This window comes from Physella acuta, unplaced genomic scaffold, assembly GCF_028476545.2.
Source record: "Physella acuta isolate Inbredline_101_S28 unplaced genomic scaffold, ASM2847654v3 ptg000013l, whole genome shotgun sequence".
NCBI classification, from domain to species: Eukaryota; Metazoa; Mollusca; class Gastropoda; family Physidae; genus Physella; species Physella acuta.
This window is the reverse complement of record NW_026731533.1, coordinates 877,020-894,458: the sequence shown is the minus strand read 5'-3', so window position 1 is coordinate 894,458 and position 17,439 is coordinate 877,020. Positions and strand designations below refer to the sequence as shown.

Sequence of the window (17,439 nt, the reverse complement as noted above, 5' to 3'; positions counted from 1 at the left end):
GTGTGTTTACAATAGGGGCAGCGAGGTCGGTGAATAACGGGTTCGCAGGACCACGATGGCGAACGATGTTGTCGCCCATTTAAACTATGGTCCTCATGTCTATTCAAAACACTATTAACATATAATAAATATATTGTTTATTAAACGCGTACTATTATACAAACGATAAAATAATAATTAGCTTAACTGTTAGGAAAAACAGCATCTTAATTTTGTTTACCATAGTTATAGTAGGATAAATATTTTAATTATTCATAATAATAGGGGTTACGAGGTGCAACTAGACTAATTCAACATGGAGGTTTTTTAAGGTCTGATAAAAATAACTTGGTCTAGTGTCAGCTTCAAGCAGTACAAAAATGCCTGATCCGCCGAGCTGTGTACTCCCATGGCTACATAAGAGAAACGTGGGTTCCTGTTTAACTGAGCTGTTTAGTGTAAGCCTGAGTGATGTTCTATTTTAGGCGAACGCGTCTCGTTGGCGTTGAAAAAAAAAAAACTCACTATAAACATGCAGTGGTTAGAAATGAGCCAATCACAACAGGAGTACGTGATTTTTACAATGTACTTTAAAGACGACTGATGAAATAATCTTTAAAAAGATTTGGATACAAATGGATGTACCAGTGGCGTAGCGAGGTCGGGTGTCACCCGGTGCGGCACTTAATGGTGTCACCCCCCCCCCCCCCCCAGAGGCATAGAGACCCTTCCAAGGGACAAACTTTCAAACTTTCGATTTGCACCCCCCCCCCCCTCAAACTTTCGATTTGCACCCCCCCCTCGAGTTTTTCTCTATATATTTTGCTATTTTTTGCCTTGGTGTCACCCCCCTAAATGGTGTCACCCGGTGCGGTCCGCACCCCCCGCCCCCCCCCCTCGCTACGCCCCTGGGATGTACCCCTGAATAGTAATTGTTCATGTCTATTAATAAGCGATTATCAAACAATCCATATGTATAAGATAGCAGCCTAGTCGAGATACAACTGATCCAAATGAGATACTGCGTGAAATAATGTAATCTTATCTAATACGGTAACCATCGTATCGTGGCGAATGGAGTTATCTATTTAATCTGCGTGCAATGTATCAACGTAGAAAATCCTATTATCTGAGGCATCGACGGATCTACCCAAGATAATCACGAGGTGGGGAATTGCCGGTGACTAATACAGGATCCTTATGATGAGCTGATTAATAGAATAATTTGTAAGCGTGTTATACAGTCACAAGGGTTAATTAATACAAGGGTTTGCGCGTAATACAGTTAAAAAGGGTTAATTGATACAAGAGTTCACTCGAACTTCACATTTTGTCATCGATGGGCCTAAATATTTCAGTCAGAGTTTCTTCCAGGCATCTCTTCGAACGAAATGGAATGTATAGAGAAAATATATACTTTTACCAGTGCCCCCTCCCCACCCCCCTCGAAAAAAATCTGGAAGAAACACATATTTTAGTTCAAAATTAGGGTCCTGCAACTGACTGTATAAAGGTCACGATGGTATTGTTTGCAGGTCTTTGTCCATACATTTGAATGTAACAATTTTACTTTTATCGGGGTGTTTACCCCCCTCCCCCGCCCATACAGAGAGATGCCTGAAACACAGACACATCGTTTGCCCATCCCGACACGTTGGAGCTCTGTTACCCAGCCAAGTCCCTTTCTACACCACGTCACTATTGCACGTCACTATTGCACGTCACTATTGCACGTCACTATTGCACGTCACTATTGCACGACACTATTGCACGTCACTATTGCACGTCCCTATTGCACGTCCCTATTGCACGTGACTATTGCACGTGACTATTGCACGTGACTATTGCACGTGACTATTGCACGTGACTATTGCACGTGACTATTGCACGTGACTATTGCACGTGACTATTGCACGTGACTATTGCACGTGACTATTGCACGTGACTATTGCACGTACATCTGCACGGCAGTGTACTTGGATTCCACGGTGTTAATAGATATGAACCAACAGCCATACACATGGGTCAAACAGCCAAACACATGGGCCAAACAGCCATACACATGGGCCAAACAGCCAAACACACGGGCCAAACAGCCAAACACACGGGCCAAATAGCCATAAAAATGGGCCAAACAGCCGTAACTATGAACAACCAGAAACATGGACCAATAAAAATGCGACCGAACAGTTATAAACATGGACAGACAGCCATAAAGATGTACAGTCATAAACAAGGACAAAAGTTTCAAAAGAAGACCCACACAAATAAACATCGCCCTGATGTAAATTCTACTACTTAAGCTCGGAGCTTATTTATACATTGAGCTCCCATGCAGCCGTTTGTTACCACGTGTCTCCCGTCCAAGAGATCACAAGCCGTCGTCTGGTGCCGAGCAGTGCCACAAAACATGCAGTGCTTTCTGCGTTTGATGCTGAGCCATAAGGGGGGGGGGGGGATGTTAGCCGCCAAACAGCATCGAATGTTTACAGTCCTGTCATTTTATACAACTTTAGTACAGAGTTAGTTCTTTTATTATTTTCATGCTGAGCCGTAAGGGGGTTTAGCCGCCAAAAAAATATGACATGTTAACAACTTTATTACAGAATTAGTTGTTTTATTATTTTTTAAATAGTGCTGTTCACCTTCTTTGTGTGACAGTGGCGGATAGTGAAGCTCTGTTTAAGCGAAAGATTTACAATATGCCAGAGGAAAACAGGGAGATCTGCCAGGGGAAAAGATGGAAGTGCTGAAACTATTTCTACAAGGGAAAAGATGGAAGTGCTGAAACTATTCCTACAAGGGAAAAGATGGAAGTGCTGAAACTATTTCTACAAGGGAAAAGATGGAAGTGATGAAACTATTTCTACAAGGGAAAAGATGGAAGTGCTGAAACTATTTCTACAAGGGAAAAGATGGAAGCGCTGAAACTATTTCTACAAGGGAAAAGATGGAAGTGCTGAAACTATTTCTACAAGGGAAAAGATGGAAGCGCTGAAACTATTTCTACAAGGGAAAAGATGGAAGTGCTGAAACTATTTCTACAAGGGAAAAGATGGAAGTGCTGAAACTATTTCTACAAGGGAAAAGATGGAAGTGCTGAAACTATTTCTACAAGGGAAAAGATGGAAGTGCTGAAACTATTTCTACAAGGGAAAAGATGGAAGTGCTGAAACTATTTCTACAAGGGAAAAGATGGGAGTGCTGAAACTATTTCTACAAGGGAAAAGATGGAAGCGCTGAAACTATTTCTACAAGGGAAAAGATGGAAGTGCTGAAACTATTTCTACAAGGGAAAAGATGGAAGTGCTGAAACTATTTCTACACGACATTATTGGAGGTGGATGAACTCGTTGGGAAAATGTGAAGGGGCGGGGACAGATAACAGGTTTTTTTAAAAGTGGATAATCTTATCACATACCATATGGCAGTGCTGTCTCGTTGTCAGTTGTTTAATGAATCGGTCTCAAGACATGATTGGGTCAGCCGTCAATACACTGTAGCATTGATTGATTGGGTAAGGCATCAAAACACTGTAGCATTGAATGATTGGGTAAGCCATCAATACACTGTAGCATTGAATGATTTAGTCAGCCATCAATACACTGTAGCATTGAATGATTGGGTCAGCCATCAATACACTGTAGCATTGAATGATTGAGTCAGCCATCAATACACTGTAGCATTGAATGATTGAGTCAGCCATCAATACACTGTAGCATTGAATGATTGGGTCAGCCATCAATACAAGCTAGCATTGAATGATTGAGTCAGCCATCAATACACTGTAGCATTGAATGATTTGGTCAGCCGTCAATACAAGCTAGCATTGAATGATTGAGTCAGCCATCAATACACTGTAGCATTGAATGATTGGGTCAGCCATCAATACAAGCTAGCATTGAATGATTGAGTCAGCCATCAATACAAGCTAGCATTGAATGATTGAGTCAGCCATCAATACACTGTAGCATTGAATGATTTGGTCAGCCGTCAATACAAGCTAGCATTGAATGATTGAGTCAGCCATCAATGCACTGTAGCATTGAATGATTGGGTCAACCAGTGGCGATCAACAATCAATACAATGTAACATCTAATAAATCAGCGTATCCTACACGACCACACCAAGAGCGTGTATTCATACTGTTGGTTGACATCACATGACCAAGAACAAACTATTTTTTTTTACTGCTGCAACCTACACACAAAACCACCACAGCGTTTCATGAAGGGATCCCAATATAAAATGGCGCCTGTTAATGCACCAATCAAATCCATCAACAAACACAAACAAAAAAATAATCTCCAACTAATTGCCTTCACCGCTGATGTTAACGAGATTATCTCCTCGGTGATTTATTCTTGTTTGTACAACCACAACAAGGCCACCACGACGCAGAGGGTCAGAGGACACGATTTGTTTTTAAACATAAGGTTTACAGTCGCTAGGTAGACGTTTGGCACACTTGTCATTTGACGCCATAGTCATTTGACAACCATCTCTTGACGCTGCTATCACTTCAAACAGTCATTTGACATAGCTGTCGTTTAACAGTTCATCTTTTCCCGTTCGTGTCAAAGACACCATGGGGCAGATGAAGTAGAGTTCATCTGTTTCAATGATCGGGTTCTCACTTGACATCAATCATTAGCTACCAATCATTATGCATCTATCACCAGACACCAATCATGACACCAATCATCATACAGCAATCATCAGACACCAATCATCATACATCAATCATGACACACCAATCACAAGACTCCACAAGTAGTTACCAAAGCAGACGGACTTCATTAATTTTTCTAATAATTAAAAAATAATTTCAAATTAAGTATGGAAGATACATCAGTGTCCAATCTTGAGAAATAACGGCCTGGTCAAGAGGTTTTAAAAACTAGAACACCTTATCAAAGCCGCGTCGCATAAATAGGCTACATAAGAAACAGCCTACATGTTTCAAGTTAAGACCACGGTAAGATCAGACAAGTGTCACCCGACCATGCTGAAGTGCCAACAAAATCGGTGGGGTTTTTTCCTTCTTTTTTAAGGTCAGTTCAAAGTTAAACCAAGCAGGTCGCCGGGTGGGGGCGGTGATTATACGTCACGGTACAGGCACACAAAAGGCAACATGACACAAGGCGGCGTTGGAACACACTAGAATACATGACGTCACGGTACACACACATAAGGGTGCGTGACGGCGCTAGAACACATTAGAAAACATGACGTCACAGCACGAAACCTATCAACTTAATTACACAATTTCAAACAGACAGTGATATGTAGAATTGGCAGCTATCTATTTGACAATGATTATAGAAAAAAGTCACAGAAAAAAGTCACAGGAAAAAAGGTCACAAATGTGTATCTGAATCTGCATGGAGTTTGTTAATACTTTTATGTAAATATACATGTGTGAATTTCTGTTACGTATATTGTTAAAACAACAGACGTCAGGTTTCGTTCGTCCTTCCACCCCCTCCCCTCCCCTACATACGTGTCAGCACCTACCGCCTCAGTAGCGATTAGTCCATTTGTGTTCCTGGTGTTACGTACAAATTATTGCACGTCTGCTCTCTAATCTGGCTCAAGGTCACCGTCAGTGCTGTCACTACTGACATGCCAGTGACAGGATCAATAAATCCTGACTAGTGGCGCGGGTATGAACCCGAGAAACTCAGGTAAATGACATGTCACTGTATGTTCTAAAGTGTGGCCAAGTACAGCTGTACGTGTAATACATTACAACAGAAAGGTTGGGTGTTACACTATAGTGACAACACATTCCCTACAATGTGCTAACTCAACATGAGTGACTGTAGTAAGCTATGTGTTCGGATACTTAGCTGTTTAAAAAAAAAGTAGTTCCCTTTATGAACTTGATGACGGTCCACGGGTCAAGTGAAGTAGAGTTCACCTGTTTCTGTTACCTCGGCATATGAAGAGATAGTGTGGTCAGCACTATACCCAGCAGCTTTTACTTTCTCTAACGTGAGTTAGGTACCCATCAGAGCTGGGAGGACTCAGGGACATTCTACTGACTTGAACCCAGATTAGTAGTCTAGCGCTCTAACGCTAGTCCACGAAGTCCCATTCTGAAGCTTAATTAATAAATTAATTGCTATTAACTGAAATTTACAGAATACTGACAAGTATTCTCCGTGGAAAATCTATAAATTAGAAAAATAATTTGAAATACTGTTTGAATGAAAATAAACCGGTAGTGATCTCCCCTAAACTTTCTCGAATATTCTTATATAAAACAACAGGGGATGGTAACTGGGGATATAGTTATGATTTTTAATCCATTTTAAATACTTAAACTTTTAAAAATAGAATAGAATCTCATAAAAAAACATTGCGCACCAAGCAAACGCCGAATAAAAACGCGTATAATAGTGCGCAATATTATTAGTACTTTAAAAATTTACATTAGTTTTTTGAGAAATCGGAAGTAGCGTAAATTACTACTTCCAGTCAACGGAAATTACTCAAAATTTAACAGAAGGTAGAGAATTAGATCTTTTACTTACATGTGAAATTTCATTTATCTATCTGAAATAGTACTCAAGTTATAGGCTTTTAAAAAATTCAAAGTAGGAAAAGTACCACTTCCGGTTATCGGAAATCGCTCAAAAGTTGATACGGATCTACGATTTTGATAAAATACTTATATATGAAATTTCATCAACCTAGCTGTAACGGTACTCAAGTTATCGTGTTTACACACGGACAGACACACACACAGACACACACACACACAGACATACGGACAAGATTGCAAAATTATGTTTTTCCGTATCAGTGAGGTGTAAAACGTCGAGATTTGTAAAAATCTCGATTTTTTTTTTTGCACGATTACAATACTTTCTCTATACTACGTATATACGAGAAAGTAAAAAAGTTTAAAAACCAGAACATAACTAGACAAGCTACAGAGTGAATTTGAGAGTAGATAAACGAGAAGACCAATGCCTGGAGAAGATCATTCGAGAAGGAAAATAAGGACGCTGGAATAGCATGACTATGACCCAAAAAAAAGCTATATATAGCTCCGTGACTAGCGAAAACTGCCGTGATTAATCGGCCTTGATAATTAGACCCATGACTAACAGTGCCTCCTTTGACAGGGCAACACTAATTAATCTTCCAAGAGGGCATCCATAAATGGGCCCCAACCAATAACATGGATGTGGGTAAACATTGGAGTAGGTAAGTTGGGGGAGGAGGGGAAAGTCTTGACCATACTGACCAGTTCAAACTTTAAGCGATATGGTAAAGCGTGATAGAGCTGAGTATTGACTGAATCAATCAAGTACGATAAGGACGATACAATAAAGATAGTAGATAAAAACAATAGAATTAAATAAATAACATTTGTTTACTGAAGTAAGCCCACATGGGTAAAACAACAATACAAATTGTTGTTCCATGTAAATTATGGCACACACATATACACACACGCAAGGTAAAACAACAACAAAACAAACGTCTACACTAAGACACACACACATACACACTGTAAAACAACAACACAAATTGTTGTTCCATCTAAATTGTGGCACACACATATACACACACACACGCGCAAGGTGAAACAATAACAAAACAAACGTCTACATTAAGACACACACACACATACACACACATACAAACACACAAGCCTAGCTCCATTGCGCGACCCAACACACCCACAGCCTGACACGGAGACTTGATTGAAAACCAAATGTGTTGTTGACATCACCACTCAAACACTTACAAGATTGATTGCTAATTAGCGGCGGTGGGCAAGATGTGACGTGTACACAGATTCATGGCATATTTCCTGGTGACACACAGGACTAGTCAACAGTCAGGGCCGTGAATGGACAACACCTGACCCAGATATAGATACCAGGTTTAACCGGTGCTCTCCAGAATCGATCCCACGTGTATCTGTCGTGTCAACAATGTGGCCAGATGAAAACAACACGCACGTGATTGATGTACGGGCCGTGGGGGAGGGAGGGGGGAAGGGGAGGGAGGGGGGAGGGGGGAATGGGAGGGAGGGGGGAAAGGGGTAGGGAGGGAAGGGGAGGGAGGGGGAAGGGGGTAGGGAGTGAAGGGGAGGGAGGGGGAAGGGGTAGGGAGGGAAGGGGAGGGAGGGGGTAGGGAGGGAAGGGGAGGGAGGGGGTAGGGAGGGAAGGGGAGGGAGGGGGGAAGGGGTAGGGAGGGAAGGGGAGGGAGGGGGGGAAAGAGGGGGGGGGAAGGAGGGAGGGAAGTTCCCATTCCAAACCTGACGGTCTATAGAGCAGGTGAAGTAGAGTTCACCTGTTTCTGTGGCCTCGGCATTTGAAGGGATAGTGTATTCAGCACTATGCCCAGCCGCCTTTATTTTTCCGCAACATGAGTTAGGTACCTATCAGAGCTGGGTGGACTCAGGGACGGTCTACTGACTTGAACCATGATTCGAACTCGAAACTTACAGGTTAGCAGTTTAGCTCTCTACCGCTAGACAACTTGTCCCTGGGCCGTGGGGGAACTATCTCCATTTGTGTGTGTGTGTGGGGGGGGGCTACCACCACTTGATGTGGGGGATGTGGGGGAGTTACCACCACCAAGACTTCCATCCATTGCCACGTTGACTCACTCAGCGATCAAAATATCAACCAGATGTTTACGGTGGCAAGTACCAACGTGTTGTTGTTCGAAACTAAAATATAAACAATAACAATCTAATTATAACTGCCCATTCAACACTCAGGGATTACAGTTATGTGTATATTAGACGTTGTAACATGCACGTACGCCGGTAGATTTGTTTATCTATTGTTTACGACATAAAATTTCGAATCGGGTTTTAGATTATAAAACAAGTGTTTTTTTGTGTGAGCGATTAAATTTGTTTGTAGGGTGTTGTATGGCATTAGAAGAAAGGCGAGAGTATGCCCAGTAATATATTGCTGAAGTTGTATTTCTTCGTTTTACAGCATATGAGTGATATGAGGGCATTGTTTGATAACTAGCTGTAGGGAAAGTTTGATAGTTAGCTGAAGGGAAGTTTGATAGTTAGGATAAGGACAGTTTGATGGTTAGGATCAGAAGAGTGTTGATGGTTAGCTATAAGGAAAGTTTGATGGTTAGCTGTAAGTGTAAGTATAGTTTGATGGTTAGCTGTAAGTGTAAGTATAGTTTGATGGTTAGCTGTAAGGAAGTTTGATGGTTAGCTGTAAGTGTAAATATAGTTTGATGGTTAGCTGTAAGGAGAGTTTGATGGTTAGTTGTAAGGGAAGTTTGATGGTTAGCTGTAAGGAAAGTTAGATGGTTATACGTAAGGAAAGTTAGATGGTTATACGTAAGGAAAGTTAGATGGTTATCTGACGGGAAGTTTGATGGTTAGCTGTAAGGAGAGTTTGATGGTTAGCTATAAGGAAAGTTTGATGGTTAGCGATAAGGAAAGTTTGATGGTTAGCTATAAGGAAAGTTTGATGGTTAGCTATAAGGAAAGTTTGATGGTTAGCTATAAGGAAAGTTTGATGGTTAGCTATAAGGAATGTTTGATGGTTAGCTATAAGGAAAGTTTGATGGTTTGCTGTAACGGAAGTTTGATGTTTGCTGTAACGGAAGTTTGATGGAAGGATAAGGAGAGTTTGATGTTTTTCTGTAAGGAAGGTGTGGTGATCCAAGTGTCCTAAAAATGGAACAGACCTCTAACCTATTGACCCCGACATGGAGAAGACGATCACCTTACACGACCCAAAATTCGAACATGACACGATGCTATCAGCTATTGATTTCCCCAAAATTCGAACATGACACGATGCTATCAACTATTGATTTCCCCAAAATTCGAACATGACACGATGCTATCAGCTATTGATTTCCCCAAAATTCGAACATGACACGATGCTATCAACTATTGATTTCCCCAAAATTCGAACATGACAGGATGCTATCAGCTATTGATTTCCCCAAAATTCGAACATGACACGATGCTATCAGCTATTGATTTCCCCAAAATTCGAACATGACACGATGCTATCAGCTATTGATTTCCCCAAAATTCGAACATGACACGATGCTATCAACTATTGATTTCCCCAAAATTCGAACATGACACGATGCTATCAGCTATTGATTTCCCCAAAATTCGAACATGACACGATGCTATCAGCTATTGATTTCCCCAAAATTCGAACATGACACGATGCTATCAGCTATTGATTTCCCCAAAATTCGAACATGACACGATGCTATCAGCTATTGATTTCCCCAAAATTCGAACATGACACGATGCTATCAGCTATTGATTTCCCCAAAATTCGAACATGACACGATGCTATCAGCTATTGATTTCCCCAAAATTCGAACATGACACGATGCTATCAGCTATTGATTTCCCCAAAATTCGAACAAGACACGATGCTATCAGCTATTGATTTCCCCAAAATTCGAACATGACACGATGCTATCAGCTATTGATTTCCCCAAAATTCGAACATGACACGATGCTATCAGCTATTGATTTCCCCAAAATTCGAACATGACACGATGCTATCAACTATTGATTTCCCCAAAATTCGAACATGACACGATGCTATCAGCTATTGATTTCCCCAAAATTCGAACATGACACGATGCTATCAGCTATTGATTTCCCCAAAATTCGAACATGACACGATGCTATCAGCTATTGATTTCCCCAAAATTCGAACATAACACGATGCTATCAGCTATTGATTTCCCCAAAATTCGAACATGACACGATGCTATCAGCTATTGATTTCCCCAAAATTCGAACATGACACGATGCTATCAACTATTGATTTCCCCAAAATTCGAACATAACACGATGCTATCAACTATTGATTTCCCCAAAATTCGAACATGACACGATGCTATCAACTATTGATTTCCCCAAAATTCGAACATGACACGATGCTATCAACTATTGATTTCCCCAAAATTCGAACATGACACGATGCTATCAGCTATTGATTTCCCCAAAATTCGAACATGACACGATGCTATCAGCTATTGATTTCCCCAAAATTCGAACATGACACGATGCTATCAGCTATTGATTTCCCCAAAATTCGAACATGACACGATGCTATCAGCTATTGATTTCCCCAAAATTCGAACATGACACGATGCTATCAGCTATTGATTTCCCCAAAATTCGAACATGACACGATGCTATCAGCTATTGATTTCCCCAAAATTCGAACATGACACGATGCTATCAACTATTGATTTCCCCAAAAATTCGAACATGACACGATGCTATCAGCTATTGATTTCCCCAAAATTCGAACATGACACGATGCTATCAGCTATTGATTTCCCCAAAATTCGAACATGACACGATGCTATCAGCTATTGATTTCCCCAAAATTCGAACATGACACGATGCTATCAGCTATTGATTTCCCCAAAATTCGAACATGACACGATGCTATCAGCTATTGATTTCCCCAAAATTCGAACATGACACGATGCTATCAGCTATTGATTTCCCCAAAATTCGAACATGACACGATGCTATCAGCTATTGATTTCCCCAAAATTCGAACATGACACGATGCTATCAGCTATTGATTTCCCCAAAATTTCGAACATGACACGATGCTATCAGCTATTGATTTCCCCAAAATTCGAACATGACACGATGCTATCAGCTATTGATTTCCCCAAAATTCGAACATGACACGATGCTATCAGCTATTGATTTCCCCAAAATTCGAACATGACACGATGCTATCAGCTATTGATTTCCCCAAAATTCGAACATAACACGATGCTATCAGCTATTGATTTCCCCAAAATTCGAACATGACACGATGCTATCAGCTATTGATTTCCCCAAAATTCGAACATGACACGATGCTATCAGCTATTGATTTCCCCAAAATTCGAACATGACACGATGCTATCAACTATTGATTTCCCCAAAAATTCGAACATGACACGATGCTATCAGCTATTGATTTCCCCAAAATTCGAACATGACACGATGCTATCAGCTATTGATTTCCCCAAAATTCGAACATGACACGATGCTATCAGCTATTGATTTCCCCAAAATTCGAACATGACACGATGCTATCAGCTATTGATTTCCCCAAAATTCGAACATGACACGATGCTATCAGCTATTGATTTCCCCAAAATTCGAACATGACACGATGCTATCAGCTATTGATTTCCCCAAAATTCGAACATGACACGATGCTATCAGCTATTGATTTCCCCAAAATTCGAACATGACACGATGCTATCAGCTATTGATTTCCCCAAAATTCGAACATGACACGATGCTATCAGCTATTGATTTCCCCAAAATTCGAACATGACACGATGCTATCAGCTATTGATTTCCCCAAAATTCGAACATGACACGATGCTATCAGCTATTGATTTCCCCAAAATTCGAACATGACACGATGCTATCAGCTATTGATTTCCCCAAAATTCGAACATGACACGATGCTATCAGCTATTGATTTCCCCAAAATTCGAACATGACACGATGCTATCAACTATTGATTTCCCCAAAATTCGAACATGACACGATGCTATCAGCTATTGATTTCCCCAAAATTCGAACATGACACGATGCTATCAGCTATTGATTTCCCCAAAATTCGAACATGACACGATGCTATCAGCTATTGATTTCCCCAAAATTCGAACATAACACGATGCTATCAGCTATTGATTTCCCCAAAATTCGAACATGACACGATGCTATCAGCTATTGATTTCCCCAAAATTCGAACATGACACGATGCTATCAGCTATTGATTTCCCCAAAATTCGAACATAACACGATGCTATCAACTATTGATTTCCCCAAAATTCGAACATGACAGGATGCTATCAACTATTGATTTCCCCAAAATTCGAACATGACACGATGCTATCAACTATTGATTTCCCCAAAATTCGAACATGACACGATGCTATCAACTATTGATTTCCCCAAAATTCGAACATGACACGATGCTATCAACTATTGATTTCCCCAAAATTCGAACATGACACGATGCTATCAGCTATTGATTTCCCCAAAATTCGAACATGACACGATGCTATCAGCTATTGATTTCCCCAAAATTCGAACATGACACGATGCTATCAGCTATTGATTTCCCCAAAATTCGAACATGACACGATGCTATCAGCTATTGATTTCCCCAAAATTCGAACATGACACGATGCTATCAGCTATTGATTTCCCCAAAATTCGAACATGACACGATGCTATCAGCTATTGATTTCCCCAAAATTCGAACATGACACGATGCTATCAGCTATTGATTTCCCCAAAATTCGAACATGACACGATGCTATCAGCTATTGATTTCCCCAAAATTCGAACATGACACGATGCTATCAGCTATTGATTTCCCCAAAATTCGAACATGACACGATGCTATCAGCTATTGATTTCCCCAAAATTCGAACATGACACGATGCTATCAGCTATTGATTTCCCCAAAATTCGAACATGACACGATGCTATCAGCTATTGATTTCCCCAAAATTCGAACATGACACGATGCTATCAGCTATTGATTTCCCCAAAATTCGAACATGACACGATGCTATCAGCTATTGATTTCCCCAAAATTCGAACATGACACGATGCTATCAGCTATTGATTTCCCCAAAATTCGAACATGACACGATGCTATCAACTATTGATTTCCCCAAAATTCGAACATGACACGATGCTATCAGCTATTGATTTCCCCAAAATTCGAACATGACACGATGCTATCAGCTATTGATTTCCCCAAAATTCGAACATGACACGATGCTATCAGCTATTGATTTCCCCAAAATTCGAACATAACACGATGCTATCAGCTATTGATTTCCCCAAAATTCGAACATGACACGATGCTATCAGCTATTGATTTCCCCAAAATTCGAACATGACACGATGCTATCAGCTATTGATTTCCCCAAAATTCGAACATAACACGATGCTATCAACTATTGATTTCCCCAAAATTCGAACATGACAGGATGCTATCAACTATTGATTTCCCCAAAATTCGAACATGACACGATGCTATCAACTATTGATTTCCCCAAAATTCGAACATGACACGATGCTATCAACTATTGATTTCCCCAAAATTCGAACATGACACGATGCTATCAACTATTGATTTCCCCAAAATTCGAACATGACACGATGCTATCAGCTATTGATTTCCCCAAAATTCGAACATGACACGATGCTATCAGCTATTGATTTCCCCAAAATTCGAACATGACACGATGCTATCAGCTATTGATTTCCCCAAAATTCGAACATGACACGATGCTATCAGCTATTGATTTCCCCAAAATTCGAACATGACACGATGCTATCAGCTATTGATTTCCCCAAAATTCGAACATGACACGATGCTATCAGCTATTGATTTCCCCAAAATTCGAACATGACACGATGCTATCAGCTATTGATTTCCCCAAAATTCGAACATGACACGATGCTATCAGCTATTGATTTCCCCAAAATTCGAACATGACACGATGCTATCAGCTATTGATTTCCCCAAAATTCGAACATGACACGATGCTATCAGCTATTGATTTCCCCAAAATTCGAACATGACACGATGCTATCAGCTATTGATTTCCCCAAAATTCGAACATGACACGATGCTATCAGCTATTGATTTCCCCAAAATTCGAACATGACACGATGCTATCAGCTATTGATTTCCCCAAAATTCGAACATGACACGATGCTATCAGCTATTGATTTCCCCAAAATTCGAACATGACACGATGCTATCAGCTATTGATTTCCCCAAAATTCGAACATGACACGATGCTATCAGCTATTGATTTCCCCAAAATTCGAACATAACACGATGCTATCAGCTATTGATTTCCCCAAAATTCGAACATGACACGATGCTATCAGCTATTGATTTCCCCAAAATTCGAACATGACACGATGCTATCAGCTATTGATTTCCCCAAAATTCGAACATGACACGATGCTATCAGCTATTGATTTCCCCAAAATTCGAACATGACACGATGCTATCAGCTATTGATTTCCCACACCGTAACGTAACAACCTCTCAGCGGCCTGACACTTCTCTATCAGACTATGTAAACACTATCGGAGGATCGGGCTGTTCCATCATTAGCGTGAACCGCATCGAATGGATTTAAGCTTATGGAAATCTTGAACTGTTCCGTCAATAGCGTGCACCGCATCCAATGGGTTTAAAGCTTACGGGAATCTTGAGCTGTTCCATCACGCACCGCATGAAATAGGCTACTGTTGGTTTAAAGTTATGGAAATCTTAAGCTGTTCCATCATTAGTGTGCACCGCATCGAATGGGCTACTGTTGGTTTAAAGTTATGGAAATCTTGAGCTGTTCCATCATTAGTGTGCACCGCATCGAATGGGTTTAAAGTTATGGAAATCTTGAGCTGTTCCATCATTAGCGTGCACCGCATCGAATGAGATACTGTTGGTATAACGTTATGGAAATCTTGAGCTGTTCCATCATTAGCGTGCACCGCATCGAATGGGCTACTGTTGGTTTAAAGTTATAAAAATCTTGAGCTGTTCCATCATTAGCGTGCACCGCATCGAATGGGCTACTGTTGGTTTAAAGTTATAAAAATCTTGAGCTGTTCCATCATTAGCGTGCACCGCATCGAATGCGCTACTGTTGGTTTAAAGTTATAAAAATATTGAGCTGTTCTATCATTAGCGTGCACCGCATCGAATGGGCTACTGTTGGTTTAAAGTTATAAAAATCTTGAGCTGTTCCATCATTAGCGTGCACCGCATCGAATGGGTTTTAAGTTATGGAAATCTTGAGCTGTTCCATCATTAGCGTGCACCGCATCGAATGGGCTACTGTTGGTTTAAAGTTATAAAAATCTTGAGCTGTTCCATCATTAGCGTGCACCGCATCGAATGGGTTTTAAGTTATAAAAATCTTGAGCTGTTCCATGATTAGCGTGCACCGCATCGAATGGGTTTAAAGTTATGGAAATCTTTAGCTGTTCCATCATTAGCGTGCACCGCACCAAATGGGTTTAAAGTTATGGAAATCTTGAGCTGTTCCATCATTAGCGTGCACCGCATCAAATGGGTTTAAAGTTATGGAAATCTTGAGCTGTTCCATCATTAGCGTGCACCGCATCGAATGGGTTTAAAGTTATGGAGATCTTGCCCGGAGACGAAGTCTGTGTACAGGGCAACCTCTGATTAACTAGCACAAACAAAGTTACGTGCAGTGTTTTTACGGCGGCCGGCGGTTGGGTGAGATTTAAATATGCATGACATCCACTAACCACGTGGTCTTATCTGACTAATCAACGTTCCTTCCGGTGTCACGATGACCCGGAGACCGACATTAAAGGCCGATGTGCTGATGGTATCTGCAAGTAGTTACTTAGGCTAACATGTTGACAGTAAACAAATTGCTACACCAGGGGGGAACGTGTTCAGTGATAGGTCCTTCAGAAATACCAGCTCACCTGACTTTTTTGTGGTAGTTAATCTACTTAATTAACCTTTGAATATAATAATTCTAAAACACGTTTTTTTTGCATATTACTTTAAAATATATTTAAATTTAAAATCATATACGATTGCGTTGTCGTCGGAGATCCATTTGCATGTAAAGGTGGAGAAGAAATTTCACCGTTAGAAATCTTCGTTTGTCGAACGGGATTTCCTTTAACTTGTTACGCGCCCATATAGGCCGTTGAATCAGATTTCAGACTGCTTTTCTTGTTGGATTTGCATTCATATCTTTCGTCCACTCAGGGCAGCAGTTGTTTGATTTTGAGGTTTTATCTCCGAATGGGTTGCTGTCCCAAGCTTTCAAGCCTCGGGACTTAACGGTTAACTTAAAACCAAGAGCTTTACCGACCCGACCACGCCGACCACTAGAATCAGGTCAAAACTGAGTGCCAGGATTCGACCACAAACACACGAACACACAGTTAAACAAACAGACCGACAGTGTGACGATGGCAAAAATAGGCCAACTAAAGATACACTCTTGATCTAGAACTGGACCCGTCATCGACCCATAGCAATTAACGGCTACTAATTTAGGCATTGTGCTTAGCCACAATTATTCGATACAACGGGACTTGATCAAACCGGTAATAGAGCAGCTCGATATAATGAGATTTGATCGAATCGTTACCATACATGGTCATCGTTTCTACAAGACAATACACAAGACACACCCATGGGCGGCATGTGAACATTCTGAAAGTTTTTGAACATTGAAGTTATAAAAGAAAATTACTTTGACGCATGTACTTTTTACCATAGCGTCAACGAAGAACAAAACCTTCAGTATGAACACGAAAACATTTTATTAGGGGATGAAAGTGACCTGCCACATGGAATTGTGAGCTAACTCACACGCAGCGGTGTGAAGAAATTGCCTGTCTCATGAGT

The 17,439-nt window shown here is 40.7% G+C and overlaps 1 protein-coding gene across 2 annotated transcripts in view; it reads right to left on the bottom strand.

The window, feature by feature from the left end:
• The window catches only part of LOC131935993 (influenza virus NS1A-binding protein homolog B), a 57,221-nt gene that overhangs the window by 8,753 nt on the left and 31,029 nt on the right, over positions 1–17,439 (bottom strand). The window lies entirely within an intron of this gene.